At 39.9% G+C, this 21,995-nt stretch overlaps 1 pseudogene; it reads left to right on the top strand.

Annotated features, from left to right (window-relative positions):
* The first annotated feature begins 10,774 nt into the window (after window positions 1-10,774).
* On the top strand, window positions 10,775-13,557 carry LOC121393897 (annotated as a pseudogene).
* The last annotated feature ends 8,438 nt before the right edge of the window (window positions 13,558-21,995 follow it).

The following is a 21,995-nucleotide window of genomic DNA, read 5'->3' as shown; positions in this document are numbered from 1 at the left end:
TTTTTATAATAAAGGCCGGTAAACCCGTCAGGGCCAGGTGCTTTCCCATTAGGTATTTCTTTTATCACCGATTCAATTTCTGTTGATATGATCAGGGTTTATAGTTGGTCTCGAAGTTCTTCCGATATTAGAGGTTGTGTTAGTGTTTGTAAATAGTTTTCAGCCTCCATCTCCCATATTTCTTCATTTTGATTAGGATAATTCTCTTTGTAACCTTTTGCCCAGTCAAAATCTCTACCCAGAGGGATTCCACTCCCTTACCAGTGCCAGCAATGGTTATTTCTTTAGTGCATGGCTTTAATTCAGGCTTTACATACAAACACACTGCTCCACCCTTTTTAATCCCACTGTCCCTCTTAAAAAGGGTGTAACCATTTAAATTCACAGTCCAGTCACATGCTTCGTCCTACCAGGTCTCAGTGATACCAATTATATCATAATTTTTAGAGCATGCAATTAATTCTAGACCTCCCATTTTACCTGACCTTTCCGTGCATTTGCCAGAATACAGCGTAGGTTACTACTACTTACCAAGGGGCAGCTTTACATAGGGTCGAATATCGAGGGTTAATTAACCCTCGATATTCGACTGCCGAAGTTAACCGCAATTCGTTCGATCATTCAATCGAACTAAAAATTGCTCAATCGAACGATTAAATCCTTCGAATCCATCGATCGAACGATTTTTCTTCGACCAAAAAAAGCTTACAAAGCCTATGGGGACCTTCCCCGTAGGCTAACATTGAGGTTCGGTAGGTTTTAGATGGCAAAGTAGGGGGTCGAAGTTTTTTTTAAAGAGACGGTACTTCGATTATCGAATGGTCAAATAGTCGAACGATTTTTAGTTCGAATCGTTCGTTTTGAAGTCGTAGTCGAAGGTCAAAGTAGCCAATTCGATGGTCGAAGTAGCCAAAAAATCATTTGAAATTCTAACTTTTTTTTATTCTATTCCTTCACTCAAACTAAGTAAGTGTAGAATTATATGTTAAGTTAGTATTATTCTGACTCCAATTGCTGTAATAATGGCAGAATCCCCGTGAGACCTCCCTGCTGGGCCTGTATGGAGCTGTAACAACCACTGAGGGCAATCTTTGCCAGATAGCTGAACTCACCAGACACTTGTAGTCCACAAAGCTGCTTTATTTGAGGTGGATAAACAATGTAGCAGTGGATGAATAAGTGCTGCAGGTCAAAAATAATATTTCCTTCCTAACCTCTGAGCTTTAGCTCCTCACTCATGGAAGGCAGGAACACAAGAGGATGATGGGAGGAACTGACATCACACATAAGGAAGGAATAGGAGGAGGGTTTACAAACAAGGAAATACAGAGCTTGCAATACAGCCTTGGTCAGCAGGTGGCAGCATAACAATGGGTATGTATATAAACATAAGCAATTAAACATATATTTTCTAACCCTGATAACTTTAACTGCTGAGACAGCACAAGTATTATTCTGTTTTCCTTGTAACAGAGGGACCTTCTTAGCTGGTAAACTGTATAAACTGTAAACACTCCTCCAACCTTAGCCATTCTTTCCCCTAGCACAGTGGACCCCCTTCCATTGAGGTGCAAACTGTCACGACTGTATAGGTTGTACCCCCAGGAAAAATCAGCCCAGTGCTCTAGGAACCCAAACCCTTCCTTCCTTCCTGCATATTGGACTGCATATTTATATTTAGGATGTTGGTATGTTACAAAATGTGGGGTATATAATGAGGTAAAATGTAAGCTTTGTGACGATTTTCAGAAATTTCATAAAAATCATTATGTTTAGCATAGCTTTGCAGTTTGGTAGGTTGTAGCAGAAAGACATATTTACCCGTTTTAGATTCATCAGAATGTGAAAATATATTGTTTTTTATGGTCTCCATACTGTTATGTATGTTACTGTTATTAGGAAAGCTTTTCGAAGGGTTAATAAAGGATAAGATACTGGACTTCATAGCAAATCATAATACTATGAGTTTGTGCCAGCATGGTTTTATGCGTAATAGATCTTGCCAGACTAACTTAATTTCTTTTTACGAGAATGTAAGTAGAGACCTCGATTCTGGGATGGCAGTGGATGTGATTTACTTAGACTTTGCTAAAGCATTTGATACAGTGCCACACAAAAGGTTACTGGTTAAATTAAGGAATGTTGGCCTGGAACATAGTATTTGTACCTGGATAGCGAACTGGCTAAAAGATAGACTACAAAGAGTGGTGGTAAATGGAACATTTTCTAATTGGACCAGTGTTGTTAGTGGAGTACCGCAGGGCTCTGTACTAGGTCCCTTGCTTTTCAACTTGTTTATTAATGACCTGGAGGTGGGCATTGAAAGTACTGTTTCTATTTTTGCAGATGATACTAAATTGTGCAGAACTATAGGTTCCATGCAGGATGCTGCCACTTTGCAAAGTGATCTGTCTAAACTGGAAAACTGGGCAGCAAACTGGAAAATGAGGTTCAATGTTGATAAATGCAAGGTTATGCACTTTGGCAAAAATAATATAAATGCAAGTTATACACTAAATGGCAATGTGTTGGGAGTTTCCTTAAATGAAAAGGATCTAGGGGTCTTTGTAGATAACACGTTGTCTAATTCTGGGCAGTGTCATTCTGTGGCTACTAAAGCAAATAAAGTTCTGTCTTGCATAAAAAAGGGCATTAACTCAAGGGATGAAAACATAATTATGCCTCTTTATAGGTCCCTGGTAAGGCCTCATCTGGAGTATGCAGTTCAGTTTTGGACTCCAGTCCTTAAGAGGGATATAAATGAGCTGGAGAGAGTGCAGAGACGTGCAACTAAATTGGTTAGAGGGACGGAAGACTTAAATTATGAGGGTAGACTGTCAAGGTTGGGGTTGTTTTCTCTGGAAAAAAGGCGCTTGCGAGGGGACATGATTACACTTTACAAGTACATTAGAGGACATTATAGACAAATGGCAGGGGACCTTTTTACCCATAAAGTGGATCACCGTACCAGAGGCCACCCCTTTAGACTAGAAGAAAAGAACTTTCATTTGAAGCAACGTAGAGGGTTCTTCACAGTCAGGACAGTGAGGTTGTGGAATGCACTGCCGGGTGATGTTGTGATGGCTGATTCAGTTAATGCCTTTAAGAATGGCTTGGATGATTTTTTGGACAGACATAATATTAAAGGCTATTGTGATACTAAACTCTATAGTTAATATAGGTATGGGTATATAGAATTTTAATTAAAAGTAGGGAGGGGTGTGTGTATGGATGCTGGGTTTTCATTTGGAGGGGTTGAACTTGATGGACTTTGTCTTTTTTCAACCCAATTTAACTATGTAACTATGTAACTATGTAACTATGTAACTATGTAACTATGTGTACTTTCGGAAAAGATATGGTTTTCTAGGTTTTTCATACATAGGGTCTTATGGCACATAATACACATACCGAGTGCTTGTATTGTAGCAGTGTCATACGTGAAAATTCATATGTACTATTTTCATTTGGGGTCTCGGTATGCCATCTAGTTTGGTAAATATTTTCATATCAGGCATCAAACTGTTCAGTAGACCCCTGGCATTCAAATTTAAGATGCGTTTTGCTGGTACAAATGTGAGATGTGGTTTATATAATGGGTTTAAATGCAAGTTTTGTGAAGATTTTCAGAAATTTCATAAAAAGCGTTATGTTTAGCATAGCTTTGCTGTTTGGTAGTTTACAGTAGAAAGACATATTTACCTGTTTTAGATTTGTCAGAATGTGTACTTTTGGAAAATATATTGTTTTCTAGGGTATCTTTAGTGTTAGGAGTCTCATGCATATAATAAACATACTGGGTGCTTATATTGTAGTAGTCATGCATGAAAATTCATAGGCACTATTTGGATATGGGGGTCTTTTGCTGGTACATTATAAAATGTGGGGTATTTAATGGGGTAAAGTGCAAGCTTTGTGACAATTTCCAGAAAATTTATAAAAAGCATTCTGTTTAGCATAGCTTTGCAATTGTGGTAGTTTGCAGTAGAAAGACATATTTACCTGTTTTAGATTCATCAGAATATGAAAATATATGGTTTTCTATGGTCTTCATACTGTTAGGGCAGGGGTCCCCAACCTTTTTTACTCGTGAGCCAGATTTAAATGTAAAAAGAGTTGGAGAGCAACACAAGCATGAGAAAGTCCATGGAGATGTCAAATAAGGGCTGTGATTGGCTGTTTGGTAGCCCCTATGTGAACTGGTAGCCTACAGGAGGCTCTGTTTTCTCTGTACACCTGGTTTTTATTCAACCAAAACTTGGCTCCAAGCCTGGAATTCAAAAATAAGCTCCTGCTTTGAGGCCACTGGGAGCAACATCCAAGGGGTTGGAGAGCAACATGTTGCTCGCGAGCTACTGGTTGGGGACCACTGTGTTAGGGGATCTCATATCACATACTGTAATATACATACCGGGTGCTTATATTGTAGCAGCCAGAGTATCACATGTGAAATTTCATATGGACTATTTGGATTGGGGGTCTCTGTATGCCATATGGTTTGGTAAATCTTCAGGCATCAAACTGTTCAGTAGACCCCTGGCATTCATATTTAGGATGCTTGATGCAGGTATGTTATGAAATGTGGGGTATATAATAAGGTAAAATGCAAGCTTTGTGGGGATTTTCAGAAATTACATCAAAACCAAAAAGTTTAGGATAGCGTTGCCGCTTGGTGCTATGCCATACAAAGATACAGTTACCCATTTTAGATTTGGCAGAATATGTATTTTCTGAAAATATGATGTATTCTTGGGATGACTTACTTATTTGCCACTTTTACCTAGGGATGCACCGAATCCACTATTGTGGATTCGGCCAAACCCCGAATCCTTCGCGAAAGATTCGTCCGAATACTAAATTGAATCTGAATCCTAATTTGCATATGCAAATTAGGGGTGGGAAGGGGAAAAATTGTACTTCCTTGTTTTGTGACAAAAAGTCATTCTGTTTCCCTACCCATCCCTAATTTGCATAGGTTCAGCCGGGCAGAAGGATTCGGTCGAATCCTGGCCGACCGAATCCTGGATTCGGTGCATCCCTACTTTTACCACACAATAATCAGGCAGTATATTTTTTTCTATGCCATGAAATGTGTGTGCACACATTTTGTGGGTGTCTATACCAGATACTTTGCTAAACCTATGCACAATGGGCATCAAACTGTTTGAAAGAACATAATGATACATGGACGATACTATGCTGGCAAGTTGAAGATTTGACACAATTTTGAGGTATTTCACCAAAACCCATTTTAGATTTGGTAGAATGTGTATGTTATGTATTGACTGTTAATGTACTGCCAGTAGATGGCGCTGTTACATGTTAAACTGAGATATGTCATTCTGCTCTGCTGAATCCCAGTGAGTAAAAGGGAACTTAAAGGAACTTAAGTCACTTTATTATTTCCATAATGGTGACCCTGGGCCACATAGAGGAGCTTTGCCAGGCCATCCTCCTGGGATTCCTATGCAGAGAGACTGCAGTTCTTTCTAGAAGCAAATAAGGTGACAGACCCTGTGTAGTAACGAGTGTTATAGGCTCAAAGACTTATGATATTGTTCGCTCTCTGGTATCCCCCACTAAACCCAATGACTGCTCATTTGAGGAAATTATTAAGCAGCTTAAAAATCATTTTGTACCCACAACATCTGAAACTGTTAAGAGGTTCCACTTTAACAGATGCAGCCAGGTGAGCGTATTGCTGCTTATATAGCACAGCTGCGTAGTATGGCAGAAAACTGCAATTTTGACAGCAGCTTGGAATACTTGCTAAGGAACCGTCTTGTGTGTGGGGTCAGGGATGCAGCACTGCAAAGAAGGCTTCTAGCAAAGCACAACCTAACCTTTGCTTTAGCCCAGGAGGAAGGACTTGCTTATGAGGCTGCATATGCACATTCCAAGGAGATACATGCCTCTGCCAGTTCAGTTATTGCACCAGAGCTGCATCAAGTGTATAAAATGCCTGATGTTAAACTACAACCTGCATCAGCACAGGTATTAGATCCAGTAAAATTAAGGTGTCACAGTTGTGGGGGAGTTCAATTTGAGTAGACCCTCGCACACCCGTTATGTAGGTGTATAGTTTTGCTCGGTGCACAGTGAATGGAGGATATAGTGACCTCCTAGTAACTGAAGCGAAAAACCACACTAGCACACGAGACTTGTATCTGTAGGGCAAGCCCTTGCAAAAGTTTTTACTGCGGTAGTGCAACGTTTCGGGGCTCCACCCCTTTGTCAAGCATACTACATACAGGTGTAGATGAACATTATAAAGGCAAACCAATTAGTGAGTAATTATAAAAAAATGAGAGAAAATTGTGAAGAATCAATTTCAATACAAAAATTTCAATACAAAATTTTCTATACAAAAATTACCAAAATTACCAAAGATACAAAAGCTAAATCAGCATCAGAGAGAAATTTTAAAAAATACTTTGGTTCTTTCGCAAATATTGTACTTGGGTGTCAGTATAAATAAACGAAAAAAATGTACTTTTGAGTCCATATTGGTAACAAAAAGCAGCAAATTCAAAGTCCCAGTGTTGAACACCTCAATTGAAACAATTGTTGCAATTAACCTAAGAGGAAGGTAAAAGTTACAAAAAATATATACAAAGATAAAAAAAAGTTAAAAAGTAATCTTACCCTACATATCAAGGGAGGAAAATTACAGATACCTGTCCCTGTAGTTTAGGCAAAGAAATTTTCTTATCTTTAAGGGAAGTAAGAAAGCTTATTAGACACCTATTTTACAAGAAACAGGTCAAATTGAACTCTTCATTTAATCCCCTCGGATATCTTGTTTGTAGTAGCCAAATCCAATAACACTCTCTCTGTGAGAGTAAACGTTTCTTATCATGTCCCTGTTTAGTTGTAATTTTTTCGAAGATTTGCCAACAAATTTGTGCCACCCGGTGCCCATGTTCAAAAAAGTGTTTGGCTAACATGGTCTCTTTTTTATATTTTGTAACCTCAGGTTTAACCTTTGCATCTACCCCAGTAATTGTTGGCGGGTGATAATTACGTATGACAGATTTGTGTTCGTTTAGGCGGACTTTTATAGGACGTGATGTCTGTCCCACGTAAGCAAGTCCGCATGGGCATTTAATGCAGTAGATGACATCATAACTGTCACATGTAGAAAACCCTTTTATTTTGTGTTTTGTTCCTTGGTGGGGGTGGGTGACTGCATTACCTGGAATTATTCCGTTGCAGTGGCCTCAATTCCTGCAGGGGAAGGTGCCAATAGAATGTTCAGTTAGGCGATTGATATTAGATTGTTGGTCACTAGACTTAATAAGTTGGCCTACATTTTTCCCTCTCCTATATGAAAATAAAGGTGGAGCTTGAAACTAATGTCCAAATTTAGGGTCCGTTTTTAATATTCCCCAATGTTTGAGAGTAGTTCTTTTACAGAAGTGAGAATTGTTATCAAACGAACTAATAAAAGGAATTCTTTTGACTTTATCTACCTGACTGTATTGTTTTTTAACCAATAGCTCGCCCCTTGGGATTTTTCGTACTTCCTCTTTTTTTGTTTGCAGGTTTGCTCTGTCATAGCTGTGTTCTTTAAATTTGTTAAGCATTAATTCTGCTAGAGTATCATACAGATTATCAGAGGATGTAATACGTCGAACGCGTAATAACTGACTTTTTGGTAGCCCCTTAGTAAGCCCAGGGGGGTGGAAACTAGTGGATCTTAATATGTTGTTTCTGTCAGTGGGTTTAGTATATAATGAGGTTACAAAAGTTGACCCTGTAACTGTAATGTTAACATCTTATAGACATGTATTTACAAGATGTTTTACCTACTTTAAAATATTGTCTAGTCGATACAACTGATTTTTTAAATAGGCTTAACGAAGTAACTGTGCCAACAAGTGAGTTTCTTCTGTGCTCCTTGGACGTAAAGGACCTCTTTACCTCCATACCCCACGAGGAGGGCATAGAATGTATGCGTACATACCTGTCCAAAGGTAACCTACCTAACTTTAAAATAAACTTTATCTGTGACCTTTTGGAGAACGTATTAACTAAGAATTATTTTTTATTCAACAAGGAGTATTACCTCCAGTTACAGGGCTGTGCCATGGGTGCCAACATGGCACCAGCCTACGCTAACATTTTTATGGATTTTTTCGAAAATACGTTTATTCTCTCCAATGAGGAGTATTCCAAATATATCCATGCATACATGAGATATGTATGCATGGGAATTCTTTTGACTTTATCTACCTGACTGTATTGTTTTTTAACCAATAGCTCGCCCCTTGGGATTTTTTGTACTTCCTCTTTTTTTGTTTGCAGGTTTGCTCTGTCATAGCCGCGTTCTTTAAATTTGTTAAGCATTAATTCTGCTAGAGTATCATACAGATTATCAGAGGATGTAATACGTCGAACGCGTAATAACTGACTTTTTGGTAGCCCCTTGGAAAGCTCAGGGGGGTGGAAACTAGTGGATCTTAATATGTTGTTTCTGTCAGTGGGTTTAGTATATAATGAGGTTACAAAAGTTGACCCTGTAACTGTAATGTTAACATCCAAAAAATGTATTTCTTTGGGATCAAATCCAAGAGTAAATTGGATTTTGGGGTGGACTGTATTTAGATGTTTTAGAAAATTAGTCAGTGTTTCGGGTGTGCCAGACCATAGAAAAAATGTGTCGTCCACATATCTCATGTATGCATGGATATATTTGGCAAACTCCTTATTGGAGAGAATAAACGTATTTTCGAAAAAATCCATAAAAATTTTAGCGTAGGCTGGTGCCATGTTGGCACCCATGGCACAGCCCTGTAACTGGAGGTAATACTCCTTGTTGAATAGAAAATAATTCTTAGTTAATACGTTCTCCAATAGGTCACAGATAAAGTTTATTTTAAAGTTAGGTAGGTTACCTTTGGACAGGTATGTACGCATACATTCTATGCCCTCCTCGTGGGGTATGGAGGTAAAGAGGTCCTTTACGTCCAAGGAGCACAGAAGAAACTCACTTGTTGCCACAGTTACTTCGTTAAGCCTATTTAAAAAATCAGTTGTATCGACTAGACAATATTTTAAAGTAGGTAAAACATCTTGTAAATACATGTCGATAAGATGTTAACATTACAGTTACAGGGTCAACTTTTGTAACCTCATTATATACTAAACCCAGTGACAGAAACAACATATTAAGATCCACTAGTTTCCACCCCCCTGGGCTTACTAAGGGGCTACCAAAAAGTCAGTTATTACGCGTTCGACGTATTACATCCTCTGATAATCTGTATGATACTCTAGCAGAATTAATGCTTAACAAATTTAAAGAACGCGGCTATGACAGAGCAAACCTGCAAACAAAAAAAGAGGAAGTACAAAAAATCCCAAGGGGCGAGCTATTGGTTAAAAAACAATACAGTCAGGTAGATAAAGTCAAAAGAATTCCTTTTATTAGTTCGTTTGATAACAATTCTCACTTCTGTAAAAGAACTATTCTCAAACATTGGGGAATATTAAAAACGGACCCTAAATTTGGACATTTGTTTCAAGCTCCACCTTTATTTTCATATAGGAGAGGGAAAAATGTAGGCCAACTTATTAAATCTAGTGACCAACAATCTAATATCAATTGCCTAACTGAACATTCTATTGGAACCTTCCCCTGCAGGAATTGTGGCCACTGCAACGGAATAATTCCAGGTAATGCAGTCACCCACCCCCACCAAGGAACAAAACACAAAATAAAAGGGTTTTCTACATGTGACAGTTATGATGTCATCTACTGCATTAAATGCCCATGCGGACTTGCTTACGTGGGACAGACATCACGTCCTATAAAAGTCCGCCTAAACGAACACAAATCTGTCATGCGTAATTATCATCCGCCTACAATTACTGGGGTAGATGCAAAGGTTAAACCTGAGGTTACAAAATATAAAAAAGAGACCATGTTAGCCAAACACTTTTTTGAACATGGGCACCGGGTGGCACAAATTCGTTGGCAAATCTTGGAAAAAATTACAACTAAACAGGGATATGATAAGAAACGTTTACTCTCGCAGAGAGAGTGTTATTGGATTTGGCTACTACAAACAAGATATCCGAGGGGATTAAATGAAGAGTTTAATTTGATCTGTTTCTTGTAAAATAAGTGTCTAATAAGCTTTCTTACTTCCTTTACAGATAAGAAAATTTCTTTGCCTAAACTACAGGGACAGGTATCTGTAATTTTCCTCCCTTGATATGTAGGGTAAGATTACTTTTTAACTTTTTTTATCTTTGTATATATTTTTTGTAACTTTTACCTTCCTCTTAGGTTAATTGCAACAATTGTTTCAATTGAGGTGTTCAACATTGGGACTTTTGAATTTGCTGCTTTTTGTTACCAATATGGACTCAAAAGTACTATTTTTCGTTTATTTATACTGACACCCAAGTACAATATTTGCGAAAGAACCAAAGTATTTTTTTAAAAAAATTTCTCTCTGATGCTGATTTAGCTTTTGTATCTTTGGTAATTTTGGTAATTTTTGTATTGAAATTTTTGTATTGAAATTGATTCTTCACAATTTTCTCTAATTTTTGTATAATTACTCACTAATTGGTTTGCCTTTATAATATTCATCTACACCTGTATGTAGTATGCTTGACAAAGGGGCGGAGCCCCGAAACGTTGCACTACCGCAGTAAAAACCCTGCAGATACAAGTCTTGTGTGCTAGTGTGGTTTTTCGCTACAGTTGTGGGGGAGGTCACATGCGTGGAAACTGTCATTTCCAAAATGCTGTGTGTCACAAATGCAAGCGATTCGGCCATTTGCTCTCCGTCCATAAATAGATGCTGAAATAGATCGCTTGATGCAACAAGGAGCATTAATTCCAGTAACTCACCCAACTTGGGCCACCCCAATAGTGCCTGTACTGAAGCCAAATGGAGAAGTGAGGATATGTGCTGACTATAAATGTACAATCAACAAGGCATTACAGGAACATCCATTTCAAATTCCTGCTGTCAATCAGATTCTCAGTACTGTGGCTAAAGGAAAGTTATTTGCCAAACTTGATTCAGCTCAAGCATACCAGCACTTACCAGTGGATGATGCAGCTGCTGATGCACAAACAATTATCACACACGACACAAAGGAGCATTTGAAGCTACACTGTTGCAATTTGGAGTTTGCACTGCACCAGGTGTGTTCCAGAAATTGATGGATGACCTTCTTTCCAGCCTACCGGGGTGGTGTTATATTTTGATGATGTCCTCATTGGAGCAGACTCTATGGAATCATTAACTGAAAGGGTAAGAGCAGTATTACACGCGATTTGCAGATGCTGAGTTAAAACTTAAGAAAGAAAAATGTGTTTTAGGAGTACCAAGTGTTGATTTCCTGGGATACAAAGTTGACGGAAATGGAATACATCCAACAGATGCAAAAGTAAAAGCCATTCATGAAGCTCCAGTTCCCAAAAATAAACAGGAGCTGCAAGCATTTCTCAGCCTATTAAATTTCTAACATTCCTTCTTGAAAGACAAAGCTACTGTGACTGAGCCACTGCACAGACTACTGGACAAAAATGCTACCTGGAAGTGGCCAGCCCTGCATGAGCAGTCATTCAAGGATGCCAAGAGACTCTTATCATCAGACCGTGTGCTAGTACACTATGATTCGCATAAACCTCTTAACCTCACATGTGATGCTTCTCCTTATGAAGTAGGGGCTGTTTTAAGTCATACTGTAAGTGGCGGTCGTGAGGCTCCAATTGCATTCTATTCACAGACCATGAGTACCACAGAGAGGAATTATGCTCAGATTGATAAGGAAGGTTTAGCCATTGTGGCAGGGATAAAAAAATTCCATGAGTACTTGTATGGCAGAAGTTTTGCTATTTACTGATTCACAAGCCATTATTGGGTCTGTTTAAAAATAATGGGCCTTCTATTTGTGTCCAATACAAGGAAAACATATATAAAATTCTGTTCAAATGGTATTATACCCCAGAGAAGCTCCATAAAATTTTCCCCACAACATCAGATAGATACTGGCGGAATTGTGGGCAACTAGGATCTCTACCACACATACTCTGGGACTGCCCCATTATTACCCCCTATTGGGAGGAGGTGCGGGAGCTTCTCCGGAGGGTCCTTCATGTGGATGTAAAGAAAGACCCATGGACATTTCTCTTAGGGAAACCCGATCCCAAATTTATAAAGCCAGTCAGGAAACTGCTGAACCACATTTTGTCTGCAGCCAGGAGATTGCTCTGTCAGAAATGGAAACAACCCAACAAGCCCACGATGGGGGAGTTACAGAATAAGATTGTGGAAATAAAGCGTATGAAGTACCTCCCGACACTTAGTAACACTTCAATGCCCAAATATATTCAGACATGGAGCTACTGGGTCTCCTGCTTCCCTGAAAGTTGACTCACACTATATCTGAAACAACAGTTAACACCTGACCCCCCTCTTAGAAATTTTACTTGATCGTCATTCTTCTCTTTTCCTCTATGTTGTATAAGTTTACATACAGCACTCTACAATGCTCTAATTGTACTGTTCACAATATTTTCTTGATTGTACCATGTGACTTTTATTACCTGCTACTTAATAACTGAAAACTATTGTCACAGATACTTGATAATATCAGTTGTTAAAAATGAATATAAAGTGTTTCAAAAAAATAATGGTCCTACTGCACAGATACTTTCTCCATGCATGCTGAGATGGTGTTTATTGCTAAATGCATATGACTATGAGTTGCAATACCGCCCAGGGAAAGAAATAAGTAATTCAGATGCTTTAAGCTGTTTACCTGTAAACACTCCTGATTTTCAAGTACCGGCCTTGTCTGAGGTCCTCATGCTAGAGTCATTACCTAGTCCTCCTCTGCTGGAAACAGATATTGCCTGCATGACAGCTACCAACCCAGTATTGTCTTGAATGTTGAACTGGGTATGGAGGGGGTGGCCAAAAATAAGTTTAAAGGAAGAGTTCACACCTTTTGAGAAACGCCAGCATGAACTCTCTGCATACAAAGGTTGCCTTTTGTGGGGAAAAGGAGTGGTAATTCCCAAAGCAGTCCAAAACCATGTTCTTAAAGCCCTACACAAGAGTCACCTAGGCATTGTAAATATGAAAGCCCTTGCTAGAAGTTATGTCTGGTGGCCTAAAATGGATGAATGTATTGAAAAATGGGTAAAAAGTTGTGTTCCTTGCCAGACCAACCGTCATGCCCCTGCTAAGGCCTGGGTACATCCATGGGAGGTGACGCGGAGCCATTGTTCGAGGCTTCATATCGATTTTGCAGAGCCTTTTCAAGGTCAGACATTCTTCCTTGTGGTTGATTCCTTTTCCAAATGGTTGGAAGTTGTTCCAGTGTCATCTGCAACCACCCATGCAGTCATTCAAGTTGTTTGCCACCCATGGACTCCCAGACACTATTGTATCCGATAACGGAGCACAGTTTACATCATCAGACTTCAGAGCATTTATGTATAGTAACCTTATTCGCCATGTTACAATAGCACCTTTCCATCCATCCTCAAATGGACAAGTTGAGCGAATGGTCCAGAAAAAATAAAAAAGAAAAGGTTGAACTCGATGGACATGTGTCTTTTTTCAACCTTACTTAAATGTAAAGTCATGCACCTGGGATGTAAAAATATCCAAGCCACTTATACCCTTAATGGGACTGCACTAGGCAAATCCATTATGGAAAAGGACCTTGGAGTCCTTGTAGATGATAAACTTGGCTGTAGCAAGCAATGCCAGTCAGAAGCATCAAGGGCAAATAAGGTCTTGAGCTGTATTAAAAGGGACATAGAGTCAAGGGAGGAGGGGGTCATTCTTCCACTGTATAGAGCCCTTGTAAGGCCCCATCTAGAACATGCCGTAGAGTTTTGGTCTCCATCACTCAGACAGGACATTATTGTATTAGAGAGGGTACAGAGAAGGGGAACTAAGCTGGTAAAAGGTATTGAAAATCTTAGCTATGAGGAAAGACTGGCCAAATTGGGGATGTGCACGCTGGAGAAGAGGCGCTTAAGGGGTTATATGATGACTATGTATAAATATATAAGGGGATCATATAATAATCATATAATAATCTCTCTAATGCTTTATTTACCAGTAGGTCTTTCCAGTTGACACGAGGTCACCCATTCCGATTAGAAGAAAAGAGGTTCCGCCTAAATATTCGGAAGGGGTTTTTTACAGTGAGAGCCGTGAAGATGTGGAATTCTCTCCCTGAATCAGTTGTACAGGCTGATACATTAGATAGCTTTAAGAAGGGGTTGGATAGCTTTTTAGCAAGTGAGGGAATACAGGGTTATGGAAATAGTCCAAGTTGATCCAGGGACTTGTCCGATTGCCATTTTGGAGTCAGGAAGGAATTTTTCCCCCTCTAAGGCAAATTGGAGAGGCTTCAGATGGGTTTTTTTTGCCTTCCTCTGGATCAACTGGCAGATAGGTAGATAATAAAAAAAAAAAAAAAAAGTTGAACTCGATGGACATGTGTCTTTATTTCAACCTAACTTACTATGTTACTACAAAGGATGCATTAAAAAAGTTAATTGATGGTGACTGGAATTATAGACTGGCAAAATTGTTGTTGCAGCAGCACATAACCCCTTCTGCTAGCACTGGCTGCAGTCCTGCAGAACTTTTGATGAACCAACGTCTTAAAACCTGTTTAGACAGACTGCATCCCGACTTGTCTTCTAAAAAGGAAGATCAATTCCATAAAATTGTCTTCTAAAAAGGAAGATCAATTCCATAAAAATGCACAGACCTCTACAGTGAGGATGTTTGAAGCAGGCAATAGTGTGTATGCCAGAAATTATGCACTGTGACCAAAATGGATACCAGCAATCATTGTTGAAGCCACAGGCCCTGTCTCGTACAAGACTTAGACTGCTGATGGCCATGTTATTCAAAGACATGTTGATCAGCTGTGGAGCAGACTTTCAGACAATGTTTGTCCTAACACAGAGGGTAATCATGGCCTGTTTGGATTTCAAGGTGACTTAACTCCTTTAGCTTTTCCAGAGGAAGAGATTCCTGCAGCTGAACAGACAGTAGATGTACCTGAGGGGGGTACCCGCAGATACTGAGACCAGTGTCCCAATGGGGTGGCCTAGAAATATCAATTAAAGGCCCCCACACCTAGAGGATTATCTTATCTAGGAGGGGAGTGTTGTTATGTATTGACTGTTAATGTATTGCCCGTAGATGGCGCTGTTACATGTTAAACTGAGATGTGTCATTCTGCTCTTCTGATAATTGTTTTCCAAGTGTCTGCCTCTCTATCTGTTCTTTTCTCCCAACTTGTTGGCAGTTCAGCCATGCTTTCCTCCTTAGTAAACTTTGTTCTACTCCCAGCTGCTGTGAACATGTTGCATACTACTACAGGAATATATTAGTGTACTTTCCAAAAATATATGGTTTTGGGGGTAACCATATTTTTCTGTGTTTTTACCCCACAAAAAATTCAGTCAATGTGTTGATTTCTCAGTAGCTGATATATTATTCAAATTGCAGGTGATTGATTGCTCACCAAAGTTAATCACATCTCAAAGGAGATAATTAACTGATTAAAATACAACTGTCACTTAAATTGAAGTGCACTTAAATATGGAGTGTGAGGATTGTCTAAACAGAAACCAGGTCTGGGGAAAGAGCCAATAGAGGTTGCAGTCTGGCACACGTAAAATAAGCATGAAACACAGATTTTTGCTGCAGAATGGACAAGCAGTATGGGGTGCAGTTTGTCCCAAATATATTCTGTATACAAACTATCCATAATACACAGAATTAATGTCTCTCATGGTATATAAGTATTTGTGACCATACACAGATAGAAAATATACAACTTATTTCTATTAAAGAATGAGAACAAAATCTGGTTAGTGCACAAAAGGATGTCATTATATTACAAACTCCGCTCTGTATATTTTAAAAAGCACTCTCTCTCACAAAAGTATAACCTCCATGTAACAGACACACTTATGTGTAGAGTTACTTACAGAATGAATTATGTAAAGAAAACTTGTATATAATATATAATAGTGTAACTAACTAGTGCATGCCAAGCTAGATTTGAATGATAAAATAGATATTTGTGACAGAAAGCAAGATTTTATAGTGCAGGATTCATTCTTTCTACAAAATGAAAGCTCAGTTTCACAAAACAGATAAAATATCCATTCTGTGAGGCAACACTGTCAGTCACATTCTTGAACCAATAAGAACAAAGCTTATTGCCATATAACAAACAAGTTGAAAAGTTGCCAGCTCTGCTCCATATGGCTGCATCATCCCTTAAAAGGGCTTCTGTTAAACACTATACTACAGGTTCATAATTGGAAGTTCTTATAAATGCCTGAGAAATATAATGCTGCACTGATAATGACTGTAGAGAAAGAAAAGTATGCAAAACATAACATGCACTGCCGGGTGATGTTGTGATGGCTGATTTAGTTAATGCCTTTAAGAATGTCTTGGATGATTTTTTGGACAGACAATATCAAAGGCTATTGTGATACTAAGCTCTATAGTTAGTATAGGTATGGGTATATAGAATTTAATTAAAAGTAGAGAAGGGTGTGTGTATGGATGCTGGGTTTTCATTTGGAGGGGTTGAACTTGATGGACTTTGTCTTTTTTCAACCCAATTTAACTATCTAACTATGTAACTATATAAATATGATATTTTTAGGTGGCTATTCTTATTGTAGTACTTTGCTTGTGTGGGCATTTTGGTTCAGGGCATTCCTGCTTTTTTGCCATTATCTTATGATTCATTCCTGTTCCTGTTTCCCTCTTCCTGTTTAAGCTGAGAGCAATATTGGCACAGGCCACACCTACCTGCCATGTTGTAATAAATGTACCAGAAGTTACTGTGCTTGTCTGATTTTTGCCTGAACTAACACAGCAGAATAATTTAATCCACTACCAAACAGTTTATCACACTTATTCTTGAAGCCTAACCCATCACAGGGCCTAATATACCTTCAATAACTTTTATGCCTCCAGCATTGCTTATAGTTGTGTATTGCATCAGCTTGTCATTAATTTGCATGGTTATGCCTTTTCTATAGAAATGTCCTTCTTAGGCCACCATACCACTACCATGTGATCCTGTGTAATACCAGGAAATGATCACTGTAGCTGCCATCTTTATACTGCGCACATTTAGTACGTTATCATCTGCAGTAATCGTACCCCATCCAGCCTCGTGGTAGCATCGTTGGTAGGTATTACTTATCCCCAAGCCTGATTTATAAAGGCAGTTGTTTATTTACTTGTTTTGAGCATTTATATGCAAGTTTATAGTGTTATGCAGTATATACAGATGCCTCCCATCCCTTTAGTTTATCATATGCTATGCAGTGTTATGTATTTTATATATTATGACATATTGTACAGCTTACTAAGCACTGTCATTTTCTATCTTCCCTAGTTTTACATCTTGCCCTTTGTTAATAAACTGAAGATCAATAATCTGTGTCAGTGGGTTAAAGTTTAGCTGTATGTCAAGCTACACACTACCCCAGGGTAACACATAGTAGGTTTAGCCAGAGACGTGGGACTGATCTAGGTTTGCCACCTGTCTGGATTTCACACGGACATCCCGGTTTTTGGAAGGGTGAAAAAGTCTGGATTTCCAAATTAGGAAATCCAAACAGGACAATCGGTGATTGCAACATAATCAGTCCCACCCTGATGTCGCCTGCACTGCCCCCTACATCACCGGCCCGCCCCCTGTCCATTTTTGCTGAAAAAAAGGTGGTGACCCTAGACTGGTCATATGCACACATATTCTGTATAGTATAATAAGTGGGTCTTATGAGACATCTCATAGCTAGCTGTAGTTCAACTACTACATAATAGTTTTAGCCACATATGTGGGACTGATCATGTGCACACATATTCTGTATAGTATGATGTGTAGGTCTTATAAGCAGCCACTCATAAGACATATATAGTATTTTCCTTAGAGTTTGCAACAAGCTGCTTTACTGAGCCACATATACCAGATTAATCCATATGGGAAACATTCTCCCATGGGTAAGCTCTGCTCACAAACTGTTACACTGCTTTTGACAAAGCTGTCATAGTGGTGAAATGTAAGTTATGTAGTAGTTAAAGCTATGTGACTAAGAAACTGTTTATAAGGCCCGCACATCGTACTATATAGACTGTGTGTGAGTCCCCATTGTCTGGAGTGGCTGACTAAAGGTGGCAATGGCGGGCCAAGCCGACCGGACACCCTAGGCTCCCCTCACTCTGTGAGCAGAGACTACCCATGGGTGAAGTTTTCCCATATGGATTAATCTGGTATATGTGGCTCAGTAAGGCAGCTGAATGACCCACTGGCGGATGTTCAGCAGCACAGTCTTGTTGAATAATTTTGAACTCACTCTAAGGAAAATGCAATTTTTCTAATTACATTATTCTATAACATGCAGCTGGATTGCTGCTGCACAAGGAACTGCACAGTTCTTATTTAGCAGTATTAATTATACAATGTCCCTAATTAGTGATGGGCAAATCTGTGCCTCGAAATTTGCGAAACGGCGAAAAATTTTAAATGGGCGTCAAAATAATTTTGACCCGTGTAAATTTTGACGCAAGCTACAATTTTTATACGTGCAACTATATGGTCCAAATGCAAGTCAATTTTGATGCACAACAATTTTTGTGTGTGTCAATTTTGACGAACACCAATTTTATTTTTGACGCAGCAGATTTTTTGACTGCAAATTAATTTGCTTGCAGCAAAATGTGTTGATTTGCAGCAAATTCGTGTCTGGCAACTGTAGTTGCCCATCACTAAACCTAATCACCAAGTCTACACATTGTACTACATAGACTTTAGGGGTCATTTATGACTACAGTTGCTATGTTTTTTTAACCACAATGCAGAATGCAGGTGAGATGTCTGACACAATTGCATCCCATGCATTACAATTTGTACACTTATATTTGTGCTCTGACACTAATCAGACCCAATTGCTCTTTTCCAATTCTGGGTGTCGTCATTATTGATGTGACGTGTGTGACATGTGTGCAGTTGTGCTCTTTGCACTAGTGTTTTGCCCCCCCAACCCGCTCTGATGTGAAATGGTTAAACACTGGGCAGGTAAGGGGACGGCATCCTAAGATCCCTGTTATAAATACATGTAAAGCATTATGCAGCTTGTTGCTTCTATATAAATCATGCTCCCCTAAAAATGCCCCTGCCTAAATGACCCCTTTTGTTTGCACACAGTACTGGAGTGGCTGCTCATATAACCTACACATCATACTATACAGAAAATGTGTGCACATGATCAGTCCCACATCTATGGCTAAAACTATTATGTAGTAGTTGAACTGTAGCATTTGTTATGCCTCCAGCATTGTTTATAGTTTTGTATTGCATCAGCTTGTCATTCATTTGTATGGTTATGCCTTTTCCATAAAAATGTCCTTCTTAGGTCACCATACCCCTACCATGTGATCCTGTGTAATACCAGGAAATGATCACTGTAGCTGCCATCTTCATAGTGTTCACATCCAGGGGCAATCCTGGCCCCTCTGCTGCCCGAAGCAGCAGCAGTTACCTTTTTTTGTGCCTGAGGGGGTCCGGGGGGGTCCACTAGGGCAGCAGAGAGGGCCAGTGCACTAGCGCAGAGAGCCTGATTGCTCTCTCTGTGCTAGAAGAGCCAAATTTCTGGTTCAAAAAACAGAAATTCGGCTCTTAAAGTACCAGGAGTGGCATTTTTGCTGCCCCTGGCACCTAGTGGGGTGCTGCCTGAGACGACAGTCTCAAGTCGCCTCATTGGCGAACCGCCCCTGTTCACATCTAGCACATCTCTATCTGCAGTAATCCTATCCCTCGTGGTAGCATCATTGGTAGGTATTGTTTATAACCCAAACCTATCTATAAAGGCAGATAATTATTTACTTGTTTGTACCTTTTTATGCAAGTTTTTATCTGTTATATACGCAGCTACCTCATGTCCCTGCTACACAGTATATGTTTCTCCCTAGGTATCTAGGCCTTATACTATTACAGATGCCTCTCATCCCCTTTAGTTTACATATGCTACACAGTGTTTATGTATTTATATATATTATGTTATATTGTACAGCTTACTAAGCACTGTCATTTTCTATCTCCTAGTTTTACACCTTTCCCTTTGTTAATAAAACTGAAGCTCAATATTCTGTGTCAGTGGATTAATGAAGGAAGAAGTTTAGCTGCATGTCAAGTTACACACTACCCCAGGGTAACACGTGGTGAGGACAGAACAGTAAAACAACGGTTATCAAACAGCTGGATCTGTATTTCACTGCATGCGCAGTAAAAGAACGGCTACCAAGCAGATGAACTACAACTTACTGCATGCGCAGTAACACAACAGCTACACCAGGCTAAAGACTAATCCTCTGCCACATAATGTCACAGAAGCGAACACCTTCACTAGTGACCAGATCCCAAGTTTCAGGCTCCTCTCAATGCTCATCTGTTATTAATGCTGCCGTCATTGCCTGCGCAGAAGCAGCAAAAGCCTGTGCGCCTTTGCAGAGAAGGAAATGGAGGCAAAAATAGAGAGAGAAAGCATAGAAGCAGAAGCAAAAATAGAGAAAGCGCGCCTAGGGATGGAAACGGCCCGTCTAGAAGCAGAAATAAAAACAAGAACCTCACGCTTAGAAGCATGTCTAGAAAAGCTGGCTATAGAGAGGGAAGCTGCAGCGGCCATAGTGGAGGCAGAAGCTTTAGAGACAATTATATAACCTGACCATAAAAGACAGAGCAGGGTGCCTGATTTGGAGGTTGGACTCCAAGACCCACTACAGCGCATCTCTGAATATGTCTACCAACACTCCAAACACTGTACAGATTCTCTTTCAGCACAAGGAACAGGTCAACATGCTATCCCTGAGCCAGACCAAGGATGCCGTACACCTCCACAAGCCAGAAGCAACTTGCAACGGCACCAATGTGACAATACTGGGCAAAGTGAACCTGCATACAGTCACCATGCCTGCCAAGTATCCCTGTCTAGGGGTATCCCCAAAACTGCCCCCTCTGCTATGATAAAGCGGCATGTCACAAAGCAGCCTAAAGGAGAACCTACAGAAAGGTATGATTACATAACCCATTCTCACTATTACACGAATCCACCTACTTACCCTGGTACTAACCAGGCCACGATGGACTTTGCCAAGTTCTTTGCAGGGCGCGAGCTAGTCACAAAAGGACTTGTAAAGTTTAACGACCACCCAGAATGCTTCAGAGCCTAGTGATTTTCCTTTCAAAACACTATAAAAGACTTAGACCTTTCACACAGTGAGGAAATAGACCTCCTGAGACCCGGACTGGTAATCTATCCTATTCGGGCAATCGCCCAAAGGGCCGGTCTGCCCTGCATTTAAATGGGCCACGATGTGGTGCGGCACTTCACTTGTCAGCCATCAATCATAGCCACTAGAGTGCCTTACTCTAGAACTGAGCGGTCGCATAATTAGTTTACTTTTAAACTAATCTGTGGCCTGCCGCCTCCTGCATATATTACTCCTGTCATCAATCTGCTCTATCTCTGATTCCTCCCCCACTCTGGCACGACTCTCTCAGCCTCCTCCCACCCCCACTGCTATGTTTAGAGGGAAGTTACTGGGGCAGCTGTTGTTCAGCCTTTCTACTTGGTGCACAGAATGGCGCCACAGAACAGTCTGTGAGGAACTTTGGCCGCTATGTAATATGTGTGTGACTGTGCAGAGAAGCTGAACAGCAGCTGCCCCAGTAACTTCTGGTAAGTCACCATGTGATATGTGGTGCTATGAGGGAGACCGCTCTGCTCCATGTGGGAAAGGTGACTCCATTGCTGGGAAAGGAAAGGGAAGGAGGGGAGTGAGCAGCTACCAAGTTCAGCAGAGGAGACAAGCGATAAAAAGTTACCGGCTGAACAGCAGCTGCCCCAGTAACTTCCGGTTTTAGAAAGAAGCCGGTTAGCAGGACATTGGAGCACG

This window comes from Xenopus laevis, chromosome 5L (genome assembly GCF_017654675.1).
Source record: "Xenopus laevis strain J_2021 chromosome 5L, Xenopus_laevis_v10.1, whole genome shotgun sequence".
In the NCBI taxonomy this organism is placed as follows: Eukaryota; Metazoa; Chordata; class Amphibia; order Anura; family Pipidae; genus Xenopus; species Xenopus laevis.
The sequence above is the reverse complement of the archived record's forward strand: the minus strand, read 5'-3'. Positions and strand labels throughout refer to the sequence as shown.